Below are 13,069 nucleotides of genomic sequence, written 5' to 3'. Positions count from 1 at the left end.
TGAAGCGACGTTGACTGGCCTGGGCGTGTCAGCCATGAGCGCTACCGCGAAATTGTAACCTACCAGTGGGCAGGTAGGGGGTCCCAGAGCTTTCTTGAAAGGTGGGAAGGCCCCTGCCTTCGGCCTCACAGGCGGCGGCCTTGTTTCTCTAACAGCGAGAAGCCGCCCGGTACCGTAAGGCCGCTGGGTAAGCGCTACTTCCTCAAATGGGGGATGCGTAACAGAGACCACTTACTACCGCAGGGAGGAGTTTAGTGGAGATACCAACATGGTCTCACCGTTAGGGGAGAACTCATGGGAGGAAAGTGCGGACTGAAGGAGTTAACCGCAAGGTGGAGGTCCACCTAGGGAAGGTCATGGGTTACCAAGGTGGGAACCACTCATGAGGATACATCAGACGGAACCGCCCTACTGGGGGGTTACAACGTCCGGTAGCACTAGGTCCGGTTAGAGCTATCTTGTGGATAACTCAGTTGTTACCCGGCCTAAGGGGCAGGGCTGCTCTGCCCAGCCCGCCCGCAGGAGGTGCTTGCTTAGTGATGGATGGAGTGCCTGTTCTTCACCCAGTGGGGGAAGAAGGGAGGCTAGTTTAGTACGCTGACCCACCTAGAAGAAAGGGGGGAAGGTACTGTCATAGGCGTACACCCTACCGGCCGCCGGTCTTGCCTGATGCCCTGTAAGACTCGACCTGATACCGGTTTTACGCGGAGGCTGTAGGACCTCGCGAAGGTGATGGGTGTAGCCCAATCCGCAGCTCCAGAGAGGCGCCTTGAGCCAGCGCCCACGAGGAGGCTATACTCCGTGTGGAGAGAGCTCTCACCCAGTGGGCGCGGGCAATCTTAGGACAGGTACGCCGTAGTGACGGCGTCCATGATCCAGTTCGCCAATCTCTGTTTGAGACAGCCCTCCCTGCTGATCTCCAAAACAGACAAAGAGCTGCTCAGAGCTCTTTGTGGCCAGGGCCCTAGCCTGAGTGATGGTCTTAACCGCCGCAGGGGGTAGGCTACTCAGGATCTCCTCGTCCCATCCAGGGGCCAGACATGGAGGTTCCAGAGGTCTGGCCTGGGATGCCATAACGTGCCCTTCCCCTGGGAAAGAAGGTCCTTCATCAGGGGAATCGGCCAGGGGGGAGCTGTCATCAAGAGCATTAGCTCCGAGAACCAAGTCTGGTTGGGCCAGTATGGCGCAACTAGTACACTTGATGCTCCTCTTCCCTGATCTTGCACAGGGTCTGTGCAATGAGGCTCACTGGGGGGAAGGCGTACTTCCGCTTGTTCCACGGCCACCTGTGCGCTAGAGCATCCGTGCTGAGGGGGGCCTCGGACAGGAAGTATCCTAGTGGGCAATGGGTGGTGTCCAGGGAGGCGAACAGGTCTACCTGAGCCCGCCCGAACTGTACCCAAAGAGCTGGACTGCGTGGGGGTGGAGTCGCCACTCTCCGCGAGGCGTCAACTGACGAGAGAGCGCATCGGCTGTCTAGTTCAGGTCGCCTGGGATCTACTTACCTGCGGACTCAGGAGGAGGCGTCGGGCGAGTCGTGTTAGCTGCCCTAAGCGAGCGCCACCCTGGTGGTATATATACACTATAGCAGTTGTGCTTTCCGACCGGACCAGCATGTCATCTGTCGTCACCATGACGTGCCTCGTGACCTGCCCGAGAGGGACCCCCGTCCGTAGAAAGGTCATTGAAGACCAAGGGGTTAGGGTGCGTCGGCAGAGAGACGTAATCCCCATCCGCCTGCTGCCGGTGTGCCACTCTCTCCAGGGAACTCGACTCTGTAGCCAGTGTTGGAGCGGTCTCATGTGCATCAACCCTAGGGGTATCACCACCGCTGAGGATGCCATGTGCCCAGGAGCCTCTTGTTTCAGGGGGCCCGCTGACTGCTTGAAATATTCCAGGCAGTTCAACACTGACTGAGTGTTGAACTGTAATGGAGACAGAGTTGAGTTCCATACCAAGAAAGAGGATGCTCTGCACAGGGGAGAGCTTGCTCTTTTCTCGGTTGACCTGTAGTCCCAATCAATCTATGTGCTGAAGCACTAGGTCCCTGTGTGTGTACATAACAGGTCTCGCGAGTGTGTCAAATGAGCCAGTCGTTGAGATAGTTTAGTACCCACACACCTCTCTCCCTGAGGGGAGTGAGGGCGGCTTCCATGATCTTCGTGAAGACTCGTGGAGACAGGGACAGAACGAAAGGGAGGACTCTGTACTAATATGCCCGACCCTCGAAAGCGAACCGTAGGAACGGGCGATGACGAGGGAGAATCGAGACATGAAAGTAAGCGTCCTTCAGGTCGATTGCCATGAACCAATCTTGACATCTGATAGATGCCAGGATGTGCTTCTGCATGAGCATCCTGAACGGCAGCTTGAGTAGGTGCCTGTTCAGGGTACGCAGATCTAGCAACCCCCTTTTTGGGGACGATGAAGTTGGTGCTGTAAAACCCGTTGAACATCTTGGCTAGAGGGACGAGCATGATCGCTTCCTCTCCAGAGGGGTGGCGATCTCGTCCCGAAGCACGGGAGGATCCTTGCCTCTGACTGAGGTTTGAGAGGATGCCCCGAAACTTGGGCGGGCGTCTGAGGAGTTGGACCGCGTAGCCGAGACGGATCGTATCCTGTAGTCACCGTGATGGTTTGGGAAGCTCTTGTTAGGCTCCCAGGGACCGAGACAGGGAGGCTAGGGGTACGTTCTGCTTCATCGACCTCCCGGGGGGTGGTTCGATGGCCGACAGTGCGGATCCCAAGCCGTGGGGGGGGCCCCGGAGAGGAGATCGGCTCTTCTGTTTTACCTGCCTGGCGATGATGTAGCAGAACGCACCATCGATTGAGAGTGCTTAGGCTGATGATTATCCTCGACATTGGGTCTTGCCTCAACGTTGAGTTGCCGAACACCGTCGTGTAGAGGGTGAGAGCGGCTGTGATAATACCTAGACGATGATGTAGCACAATGCACCGTCGATTGAAAGTGCTTAGGCTGCTGATTATCGTCGACATTGGGTCTCGCCGTGACGCAACGTCGAGTTGCCGAACACCGTCGTGTAGAGGGTGAGAGCGGCTGTGATAAACACCCAGAGAGAGAGAAAACTCTTAGAAGTGGGCTGTTGGGATGGGGAAGGAACCGTCCCGGANTTAGGCTGCTGATTATCGTCGACATTGGGTCTCGCCGTGACGCAACGTCGAGTTGCCGAACACCGTCGTGTAGAGGGTGAGAGCGGCTGTGATAAACACCCAGAGAGAGAGAAAACTCTTAGAAGTGGGCTGTTGGGATGGGGAAGGAACCGTCCCGGATCGACCAACCTGCGATGGAATGGCTGGGGTCGGGCCCGAAGGTATTCTCGGTCTCCCTGGGGTCTTCCCATGAGGGCCGCTTCGGCTTCCGCCGCGGCTGCTGATGGGGTGGTGGTCTCCTCTTCAATGTCTTCTTCCGGGGAGCCGCCTGAGTGGGCGGCGCCGAAACCGGAAGGCGTCGAAGAGGACCAGGGCTGCTGGGAAGCAGACGGTGCACGGGATCTCGACGGCCAGAGGGCGGCCGAATCGCGGTGGAGGATATGCTTGATATCCTCTGTCTGCTTCTTTACTGTTGAGAACTGCGGCTCGACAGTATCACCAAACAGCCCCACCTTGCGAGATGGGTGCGTCGAGAAAGAGGACTTTCTCGGCATTACCCATCTGTGCAAGGTTCAGCCAGAGGTGTTCTTCCTGGACCACAAGTGTGGGCATCGCCCGACCCAGGGCCCGCGCAGTCACCTTGGTCACCCGTAGAGCAAGGTCGGTGACGGCGCGGAGTTCCTGCATAAGCGCTGGGTAGGTCTTACCCTCGTGGAGCTCTCTCAATGCCTTGGCCTGATGGACCTGCAGGATGGCCATAGCGTGGAGAGAGGGGACAGCTTGGCCTGCAGCAGAGTAAGCTCTTGACACCCAAGATGCCGAAGAACCTACATGCTTTGGACGGGAGTCTAGGTCGAGCCCCTGGGGGACATCGACGTATCCTCTAGCTGCCCCACCATCGAAGGAAGAAAGGACGATGGAACTAGTTGACGTGCACGCGCCAAAAGGGGGCGTTCCAGGTCGTACTAAGTTCCTCATGCACTTCCGGGAAAACATGGCACTGGGGGCGAGTGCGGCTTGGAGCTGCTCTCAAACCCGAGGTACCATGAATCCAGCCGCGAGCGTTGGGAGAGGCAGTGCGGTGCACTGCAGCCCAATGCCAGCGGCCCGGGAAAGCATGGCTGACATTTCGACGTCCGCTTCTTCCTGGGCTCGAACCCCCGAGGGACGGAGCTCCGAGGAATCGTCGGAGTCCGATGCCAGTAAGTCACCCTCCGATGCTGCAACGGACATCTCATCATCACCACCGAGACGGTGGGACCGTCTCATGGGGAACGGTCAGACGAGAGAGACGAGGTGCGAACGGTCCGCGAGCCAGTGGCTGATGGATTAGCACTCACAGTAATCCTCATATCACCCTCGCTGCTCGCCATAGCGGGCGGCAGGGCCGTAGTCCTGCCGTCACGGAACGGGAAGCAGACGAGGTGGTGGCTGAGTCCCGTGGGAACACCGCCACCTGTGATGCAATGTCTGAATCGTCAACCGTCCCGCAGTGCGGGCAGAACGTATCCACATGGGCTGCCCCAGCGTACTGGAAGCAGACCTCGTGTCCGTCCCCCTCCTCGAGTGTGTTGCACCCACGAGAACAGCGGGACATGCCACGCTGGAGATATTTGCTCTTTTAGAGAAAAATCTCGAACACTTCTGGAACCGCCGAGACGCCCAGGGGAAGTCCGCTGCACCACGTCGTAGAACCGGCAGTCTTGTAGTTGCTATTTGTTGCGAAGTCTGTTGATCATGAGCGAAGGCTCCGAAGAACAAAGGGTGAATGAATGAAGCACGCCGTCTCCCTTTTATACCCGGATATCCGGGGCGGAGTCCGGCATGCAAACTTCATTCGCCAATTTCATTGGCCTTTTCTAAGAAGTCGGAAGCGATTGGTTCTCAGGGACAAACCCCATCTGTCGGCTCGACACACCGTCGAGAGACCGATAGAAAGGGAACCACTGACTATAATTATTTTCATATATAATAATTACTTGTGCAAGCAGACGAAACACTATAATTGAGGTGCTTTTTGTGAACGCCTGCTGTTTGGGAATCGCAGTAGTGACAGTTCTGGGAGGCAATTACAGAAATACTTTGACAACTTTGCTCAGGCATTTAAGAATGACCATGACAACATTTCAGATGCTGTGTAACAAAATCAGTACTCTGGTTAGTCAGGTTAAGCCGTCTCAGTGCAGTTACATGACTTTTTGCAAGAATTTATTCGGCAAGTACATTTCCATCTTCCATTATTCGCATTAACCCTTTTTCACAAAAAAAACCCATCATATGTTCATATTTGGGTAATGTAAAGATTGCAACATTTAAGAGACATATAAACAGTGTACTATTGTAATCTGCAATCCTGTTAAATCTATTAAAATTTAAGAAAAAGGGTGCATGTGGGGTGAAATTTAAACATTTACATGGTTAATTTAACCCAAGAGCTGGGTTTGTACCTTTTTGACCAAGCGCTGGGTTACAAAAAATAACCCAGCATCTTCTAGAGTGTATGCTCACGTTGTTTACGTATATTCAAAAAGACTCCATGAAATTAAATTAAAGAATGTACTGTTTTTTTACCATGCAGTTGTATTGAAAGGTTACAGAAACAAAACACTCTTGGTTGAAAATAACCCAGCATTTTTTGAGTGAAGGTAGGTGCATAAATCATGAAACTAGAGTCTTGGAAATCTAGTATGGATTAATATTAAGACACTTTATTCATAGTCATTATTTTTGATTAAATTCCTCTATTTTTGAAAAATAATTAGCAGAATAATTAGGTTTTTGTTTTAATATTCCCAAAAGGCAGTTATAATTAAGACAATTATACCTGAAGTTATAAGTTAGTAGAATATGTTAGTAGTTCCTAGATAACATGAACCGCACAGCTTCAGTTTACAAAAATTAAAACAAAAAAGCTGAAAAATATGAAACATCACAGAAGTGCCTCAGGTGAGTGCTGTGGTGTTTTATCCATGTTTGAGGATTTAAAAAAATATTTGATTACTTATCAGAAAAGAAATGTCCTAATAAACTCATAGATCTAAAATGGCTAAGAAAAAAGTAGCATCACTGCTGTTGAAACAGGACAACAAGAGAAGCAATGCTAACTATACATCTTATATGTACCCCCTAAAACATGGTGTAACAGTCTCTGACGAAAACGAATGTTGTCACACGGAACTGGTGATGAGTGAAAAAGGTTTAATACAAAAAGGTGATAACAGGAAAAAAAAGGAATCCAAAACATCCAAGGGAACAAACAGGGTAATCCAATAAACATCCACAGAGAACAGGTTAATCCAGTTATCAAAACCATCCACAAAACAAGGTATCACAAAGCGCAAACTCATCCACAGAACAGTGGTACAGCACTAGTTAGGACACATTACATTGATACCAGCCAATTAACTGAATTTAGAGGAGAACTTAAATAGAACAGATAACAAGGTAATGGGGATGAACTCACAAAAACTAGATGATGGGGTGCAGGTGCAAAAGTCATTAAGGAGAGTGAGCGTGGCAAAATGAACACGGGCAAAAACGTGGAAAACAGAGGTAGGGCCAGGAATGTCACAAGGTGTACATATAAGGGCAACAATCATATGAAACAAGACACTTCAGGGAAAAATAATTAAGTTGAGGCAATATAACTACAAAACACAATGGAGGACCAGACACAAAATGAAGTACACACAGCCAAGCACATGACACAGGGCAACTCTGATGTGACCTTGTTCACAAATACTTTACATGTTTTAAACTCACTTAATCCTGTTCCTGGATCAATTCAAATTCTTTTGCAAATTAAAAATTAATAGTAAAATGATCACAAATCAAGTGTCACGTGACGCGTCTAGTGCTACTTACACAAGACCTGGTTAATAACTTAAATAATATAATAATAAATTGTATAATTGTTGGTCATATATTTTACATATTATATATGTATGCAAATAGGACATTTGCACTCTCACAAGGAGACTAAATAAAAAATAAATCTGTAAATAGTTCATTCAAATCGTTCTAACAAAAGGATAAACACCTTTTCTATAGGATTTTGTTCAACAGCTGTAAATCTCAAGGTAAGATAAATTAATTTGTGTAATAAATAAATTACACAATAAATAAATTACACAATTCATATATTATGCAGTTCACTTACCAAGCCCTGGCCTCGTTGAAAGAGGTGGGATCGAGTGCGGTATGGTTTGGAAAGGGGCAGTATGAGCCGCTGCCAGAACTACTCCACATATTAGGTTCGTCAAACATAATGCAACGCTGTGTGTAACGATTGGCTTTATAATAATTCAAGTACTCAAGAGTGATTTAAAAGCATAATGAGCTGTTTACTCACGATATCATAGTCACACAAGAGTGATATGAAAGCGGATTGGTCTGCGCAGCACGTGCATGAAGTTAAATACACTTAATAAGCCACAAACTGAACATTACGTTGGATTCCGTTGTGCTGAGAGAGATTGCTTTGTTTATATTTACTGAAAAGCAGTCGCATCGTTATGATGAAAGCGTGCTCGGGTGCAGATGGTACAGTGTGTGAGTACACCCTAACTGTACTATGTCAATGATTACTACTATACAATTATTTTGATTGATTCAAGCGTCTAATGCATAACAGTGGCTGTATGTATTTTATGCATGAGTGGTATATTTTGAGTTGTGGTGTTTGGGCTATTTTTTGGGCTAGTTTTGATTGGCCATTGGGCAGGTTTTGTTTCAAAAACCTGGCAACCCTGCGCGAATGTGCAACATCCTATAGGTTTTGTATCCAGAAACAGAAGTGATTAGTTTACCTACCGAGCCCTCCGGTCCAAGTCATTCGTTTTTTATCTAGTGTTAGCCCCATAGAAAAACCTATGCAGTCTGTTCCGCAAAGAGAAATTTCCAAAGTCTTCGGGTCCAAGTCAGTAGTATAATCATATACCTTGTGTCAAAAGTTTGATTGATTTATGACCCCCTGTCAAAGTTCTGTCAACCAGTCACTCAAATGGATGTTTTTATGGCCTGTCAATCTTGATGACATTTATGTTTTATGACTGTTGGTGGGTCTCCTCTGACCCCCAACCCTTCCTTCAGTGAGGCTAACTACCTACAACCCCTCATCACTACCTATTCAAAAAAGGGGGTGTTTGATTTTACTATAGTCTAATTTGTGAAAGACGTTTGTAGATTAGAGAGAGATATAAAATAATATGTATGTGTGCTTTTTCTTCTAAGAGTGTGCTGTTTCCTTTGTTTTATCATGCAAATGAGTGAATTGAGACTTGAGGTCTGTAATCTTATCAAAGTGTGACTGTCCCCTTACAAGCCCGGGCAAGTCATTTGACCAGTCAATCAAATTAGGTTGGGTTTTTTATGATCTGTCAGTCTTGTTTGACAGTTTATATTTTATGACAGTGTTGTTGTACCCCCCTGTAGTTGTCTATCTAACCCATGCCTGACACCCTGATGTCCTGACAACCTACTGTTTTCACACCGTAATGTGAAAACCTGACGGGTGTGTTTTTAAATGAGAGATTTAAAGTTAATGTTTACGTATGTGAGGTTTTCTTCTAAGAGTAAAGTTGGTTCCAGGTTTAAGATTTTTATCTGATAAATGATTAAAGTGTTTGGTCAGCATTTTATCATTGTGGCATGAAACAACATTTGATTCAACGACATGCCCTGACATGTTCTTCCTGGTCATGGAGGAATGGGGGATTGTTTTTTGTTAGCACGTCTAAGGGGTGCGTTTCTAACAAAGGTATAGTCTTAAGACAATGAACCAAAAAATGTTTTGGGTTTCCATCCTGACTGATTTTCTGGAGATGTCTGTGTGTCTACGATCTGTTGTGACAGAAAAAAATGTTTGTGTTCGTGACTCTTTTTGATAATTTTAGCATAAAAATAATCACTACTACATCTGGTTTAGGGTTAAACTTTTAAAACCAGTAATAATACAAAAACAGTCAATATTCATCATTGTACATTCTAACGTTAATAATAATGTCTAAGTTTAGATGATATCTCAAGCATCCAAGAAGAATACTATCCCCTAGTTTATTTCTAACCCTAGGTTATAATATAATTGTTTAGAATAGTTTTTTTCCACATTGCAATTGACACAAAGAATTTTCTTGTGTGTGTAATGAATTCTGTACAGACTATTCAACACTGAATTGACTAAAAATATATAAATTTACTCAGTAATTTGTAAGTTAGTTATTAAGTATTTGGGTACATTACAGTATAAGCTTAGTACATATATACACTGTAAAAAATATTCCGTAAATTTTACGGTAAAAAACCGGCAGCTGTGGTTGCCAGAACTTTACCGTCAAAAGTACGGTTGCAACGTTATTGGTTTTACGGGATTGCACCCACTGTACCGTATATTTTACAGTTAATAATTTTCTTTTTTACGGTTCATAACTGTCTAATTTACTTGTTTATGCTGTTATAAAAACAGTTTATACCTGTCAAATTCCAGGATTTACATTGTATTAATTACGGTTCATAACCATCTTTTTTACAGTTCAGCACTTTCTAATTTAAAGGTTTACATTGTATTAATTACGGTTCATAACCATCTTTTTTACAGTTCAGCACTTTCTAATTTAAAGGTTTACATTGTATTAATTACGGTTCATAACCATCTTTTTTACAGTTCAGCACTGTCTAATTTAAAGGTTTATGTTGTAATAATTACAGTTAAACTCTATAATTATTTGCTAAACATTCAGATTTAACCTTTAAGAAACTATTAAAATTACTGTTAAACTAATTGATAAATATCTTACATTTGCAAACCTAAATCAAATCATCAAAACCCATCAAAATCTATAAAAGACAAAGACATCAGTGAGGTCCCAAGTATCTTTAATAAAGACTGGCAGGCATTTAAGACAAAATATTAGTGCATTTTTCTGTTCTCGTGTTTCAACTGGTATACAGTGGTTTAATTAAAATCGTTCAGTCCAGTCTACATTTAAAGTGATGCTTCACCCAAAAATGAAAATTCTGTCATCATTTACTCACTCTCTTGTCATGTCAAACCTGTACTGTATATATTTCTTTGTTCTGCTAAACACCAAGGAATTTATTTGTAAGAATGTCATTTACCAAACAGATCTCATCCCCCATTGACTCCCATAGTATTTTTTTTCCCTACTATGGCAGTAAATGAGGGATAAGATCTGTTTGGTTACTGACATTCTTATAAATAGCTTCCTTTTTGTTTAACCGAACAAAAAATGTATACAGGTTTGGAAGAACCTGAGAGTGAGGAAATGACAGAATTTTCACTTTGGGGAGAACTATCCCTTTAAAGTGATACTTCATGCTTAAAATCAAAATTTCCCCATGTTTTACTTACCCTCACGGCATCCTAAGTGAATGTGACTTTCTTCTTGAAGAATAATGCAATCAAAGTAATAATACCACGTATTCTTTGACTTCCAAGCGGCAGAATGTGAGTGAATGGGGGGGATTTTTTGAAGCTCCAAAAAGTGCATCCATCGATGAAAGAAGAACGGCTCGACACGGCTCCGTGGTCTTAACAAAGGTCTTCTGAAGCGAATCAATGCGTTTGTTTAAGAGAAATATGCATATTGACAACGCTATTAAGGATAATGTCTAACAGCCGCTGCAGGCGAAAGAGAGGCTTGTTTTTCCGTTAAATGATGGCGACGAAAGCTCCCGCCCAGAAGAGGCGGTGTTTATATTGGCGAAAAATGCTGTTCGTCACAGGAACTTACTTAGGGTGAAGACTCTGCGTCATTTGCCGGAGAAACAAGCCTCTCGCTCGCCTGCAGCGGATGTTGGACATTATCCTTTATAGCGTTGTCAATATGTATATTTCTCTTAAACAAACGCATGGATTCGCTTCAGAAGACCTTTGTTAAGACCACGGAGCCGTGTCGAGCCGCTCTTTGATCAATGGATGCACTTTTTGGAGATTTAAAAAATGCCNGTGTATTCTTTATAATGTAGTGAAGTATTTTTTTCCAAAGTAAAAACACTCTGATAAAGTGCAGATATTTGAAAATATTCTAAAATTATAGAAGTGCGAACCGGCTCACTGTGAGCACTGACAGAATACATGCAATCATATTATTTTTTAAATCCAATTACTAACATTATCTCTCTCATGTCCTACTGTGATTACAGTACTTTAAAACCTACACCTTTTCCTGATAGCACACATACATCTGAAAGATATGTATTTGATTTGATTATTCTGCATTTACATCTGCAAGACATTGTTTGCTCATCTGCAATATGTCTCTCTGACACGTCTGCTGTCAAATGTCATATTTACAAGATGTTTAGCATACGCTTTTATGATTTTACACAGCAGATGTTTTTCAGACCTCCAGATCTTTAGCAGACATCTTAAAGATGTACCTGTTCTATCTAGGTTCCCACACTTTAATATTTACATGGCAAATGTATTCTGGCTGGCCTTCAGCTAAATCAATCAATGTGTTTAGTTGAAGGAAATTTGTGGGTCAGACGAGTTTTTTTTTTTACATATTTTCACTGATATCTTCTTAGGAAATGAAGGTATTTCGTAATCTTATTTTTATTGTTATTTTCTTCTGAACTTTTTAACGACTTTACGTTTCACAGGATCTTTCATCAGTAACGGATGCATCCAATGACAGCAAAACATGCGTGAGCATTCAGTTTGAGTGACATGTGGGCAGGTTATTTTCTTAGGAAATGAAGATATTTCGTAATCTTATTTTTATTGTTATTTTCTTCTGAACTTTTTAACGACTTTACGTTTCACAGGATCTTTCATCAGTAACGGATGCATCCAATGACAGCAAAACATGCGTGAGCATTCAGTTTGAGTGACATGTGGGCAGGTTATTTTCTTAGGAAATGAAGATATTTTGTAATCTTATTTTATTGTTACCTTCCTTGGAACTAACCTGTAACCCCCATTTTTGAAAAAGAAAACAGACAAACAGGTAATGACATGACCTAAACTACACTGTAAAAATTGAACAGTTGGATCAACTTAAAAAAATGAGTACAAATGGTAAAACTTAAAAATGTAAAGTTGGTTCAATTTAAATTTCACAGCTGACAAAAGTGTAAAAAATGATCAGTTGGATCAACTTAAAAAAATACTTTAATTGGTAACACTTAGAAAAATTAAGTTGGTCCAACTTAAATGTCCTTGTCTACAAAAAGTCACCATCATGGTGATCAGTGTTTCCTTGAGTTGAGCTCTTGACCACTTTCTTTCATATTCAAATTTGTTTGCCACTGTGTGTTTAAAGCTTGTACTCATTCTTTTAAGTTGATCCAACTGTTCAATTTTTACAGTGTAACACAGATATAGTTCATAAAGTAAGATGACCAGACGTGCCATTTTCCGGGGACACTGCCTGCCCAGGATTTCGGCTGCATCCTCCGGAAGGTCGCATTTGTCCATCGCATAAACCTGAAATATGAAACATATACAGTATATGTTGTAAGCAATAAACAAATGCCGAAATCCTGGACAGGCAGTGTCCCCGGGAAATGGCATGTCTGGTCACATTATCATAAAGCCTTTGCACTTAAACCATAGTTTTGGTGTCATTTGAAAGCAGACACTTGGCCGCTTATTTTAAAGTCAGAATTAAGTTGAAAAAACCATTGAAATTGGCCTTGTTGCAATTGAAAAATGCTGACCATGTTCTGTTTTAAATCTGAAGAACACTAAAACTCTGGATTTTATTGAATGTTTTTAAAACCATGTCATGTGAATTCATTCAGAGAAGACTCTGAAACGAATACTTTAGTTTATTAACATCTTTGAAGCATCCATTGGGCAGAGGCGGACAAAGTACACAACTTCCTTACTTGAGTGAAAGTACAGATACTACTGGTCAAATATTACTTCACTACAAGTAAAAGTTGTAAAGACAGATTCTTACTTAAGTAAAAGTACAGAAGTACGTGCTTA

This window comes from Triplophysa rosa, linkage group LG4 (assembly GCF_024868665.1).
Source record: "Triplophysa rosa linkage group LG4, Trosa_1v2, whole genome shotgun sequence".
In the NCBI taxonomy this organism is placed as follows: Eukaryota; Metazoa; Chordata; class Actinopteri; order Cypriniformes; family Nemacheilidae; genus Triplophysa; species Triplophysa rosa.
Note: the sequence above shows the minus strand (reverse complement) of the source record.